General features: G+C 43.0%; 1 protein-coding gene across 3 annotated transcripts in view; it reads left to right on the forward strand.

Annotated features, from left to right (window-relative positions):
• Positions 1-2,500, forward strand: part of LOC125036602 — a 33,891-nt gene that overhangs the window by 5,758 nt on the left and 25,633 nt on the right. Inside the window, exon 2 of one of the 3 annotated variants that reach the window (XM_047629342.1) lies at positions 1,797-1,971. The exons of the other annotated variants lie outside the window; for them this stretch is intronic. The gene's annotated coding sequence lies outside the window, so the exon portion shown is untranslated. The remainder of the gene's footprint in view (positions 1-1,796; positions 1,972-2,500) is intronic. 3 annotated transcript variants of the gene reach the window in all.

Consider the following 2,500-nt stretch of genomic DNA (forward strand, 5'->3'; position numbering starts at 1 on the left):
CCCTATTGCTTCCTCCACCTTTCCCTCTATCCATTTCAACACATTCTACTTCCTCGTCTTTCTCCATTCCTACACTTTTATTCCCCTTCCCTTCCACCTCTCATCACCCCTTCTCCTTCTCTTTCTACCCCTAAACTCCCTTTTCTTTCTACTCCTGACGCTCCCCTTTCTTCCCTTTCCCCTCTCACTCGCATTCATCACCCCTCTTCCTCGCCTCCTTCCCCCCTTTCTGTGAACCCTCAGCCTGGCGACAAAGCTTAGGATTTACCTCCAAAGCAGAAGCCACTTGTGTATTGAGAAGAGGAGCTTAGGGTCGAGCTCAGTTGACTGTGTCTTTTTGTCGTTGAGATTTATGTTTGGGGTAGCATTTTCTTCGAGGTCTTTTTTTTTTTCTCTTTTTCGTTTTTTTGTTGTTATTATTTTGCTTTATTTCTGGGTCTGTCTGTTTCTGTTTCTGTCTATCTGCTTCTGTCTTCCTGTGTCACTTACTCACCATCTGTCTGTCTGTCTGTCTCTCTCTCTCTCTCTCTCTCTCTCTCTCTCTCTCTCTCTCTCTCTCTCTCTCTCTCTCTCTCTCTCTCTCTCTCTCTCTCTCTCTCTCTCTCTCTCTCTCTCTCTCTCTCTCTCTCTCTCTCCCGCCTTACCTCTCTCCCTCTCTCTCTCTCCCTCATTCTCTTTCGTTTTTCCTCCTTCATGATTCACTCGCTACGTAACAGGAATGTCATTCAGCGGCAAGATTGCCATGTCACGGTGTCAGCGGTTCTGTGGTCATTTTAAAGTTAAACACATAAGGGACACACTCGCGCAAGGCAAGCGGCCAGGTGGAACGCCCAGCGAAATAGCCTCTTTAGTGCCTCCGTATAAGAAATTAAGAAAAAAGGAAATAAGGGAAGAAGAAAGAGGAAGAAAAGGATGAATAAGGAAAAAGAACAAGAAAAAAACAAGGAAAATAATAATAAAATAAAAACAATAAGAAAAGGAAAAAGAAGAGGAACAAGAAAAAAAAAAGAAAAAAGAAAAAGAAAACAGATTTAGGTTCCATTAATAGTCGCTGAGCAAGTCTTTTAGATTTCCCTTTTCGAATCACCGAAGAGAGCTTGAACTTTCGAAAGGAGATTTGTGAATCCGTCGCTGATCAGAAGAGGCTTGTCCGTTGTAAGCAGAAGCGACGACCGTTAAAGAAAAGGGGGCGGGAAAAAACGTTTTGAAAAACGAGCTCTGATTGGCTGACACTCGCACGTACTCCGTTTTCCCCTGTAATTGAATCTTCACGTTGATAAAAAAAACATGTGCACCTTGATTACTTTCTCACTTCATTCCAACTTCTTATGCTGTATCTATTTGCCAAGTTTTCAAACGCATTAATTTATAACGAAAGGCGAATGAAGTGGCCCCATTGTACGAAGGCGGGTAAAAAGTGATGACAGCATCGTTGTTATCAATCATCTTTTATCCTTCTCTCTCTCTCTCTCTCTTTCTTCTCCCCCCTCTCCCTCCTTCTCTCTCCCCACCTCTCTCACACTCTCTGTCTACGCACACACACGCACACACACACACACACACACACACACACACACACACACACACACACACACACACACACACACACACACACACACACACACACACACACACATACACACAGTTATATATATATATATATATATATACATATATACATATATATGTATATATATATGCATATATGTACATATATACATATTTATACATTATATACACAAACAGATATACAACGTTCTCACCCCCTAACAAGCTTACATTAGACTCGCTAACAGCTAGACTCCACCCACGCCTCGCCTAGCCAGCGAGCCTCGCCGGCTCCGCCCGCAAAAACTGGACCACAACCGGCCGGGCTTCCAGGGGCGGCTCCATAGTGCTTGCTAGCGAATTCTGCCACATTGTGCGAGGTGTGTGCTGGGGCGCAGGCACTCTTTTCGTTTTTCCTAAGAGGTCAGTTTTCCACTTGACTTCGTCCACTCGACTTTGGGAGATTGGTTTTCTCTCCTCTCTTTCTCTGTTCTTTTTTTTTTTTTTTTTTACTGATTTTTTTTCTCTCTCTTTGTGGCGAGAGATCGAGAGTGAAAATGTTAATTAGATCGATGCCTTAGGTACATTTTTTTTTGGGTGGGAGGACCGAGAATTTCGCCGTGCCATCTGACCTCTGCCATTTTCGCGCGGAAGAAGAATCTCAATTGGCAACTTTATTTTCTTTCCGCTAGATTTATATGTTCATATATGTATTTATATGTATGTATGTATATATCCATCCTTTGCTTCCATTATGATATAATTCTTTAACACTTAAACACCCTTTAAATACACTCGACACACTTTAAAGAGGAGAAATAAGAAGATCCTTCTGAAGGTCACGGCCCGGTGCCAGAAGGTGAAAACAGCATCACTAAAAATCCGACGACAGGATCCGATCCCCCTCGACGGCGCATGGAAGGCATTCCGCACCGCATATTATGAGCCTAAA

This window comes from Penaeus chinensis, chromosome 21, assembly GCF_019202785.1.
Source record: "Penaeus chinensis breed Huanghai No. 1 chromosome 21, ASM1920278v2, whole genome shotgun sequence".
NCBI lineage: Eukaryota > Metazoa > Arthropoda > Malacostraca > Decapoda > Penaeidae > Penaeus > Penaeus chinensis.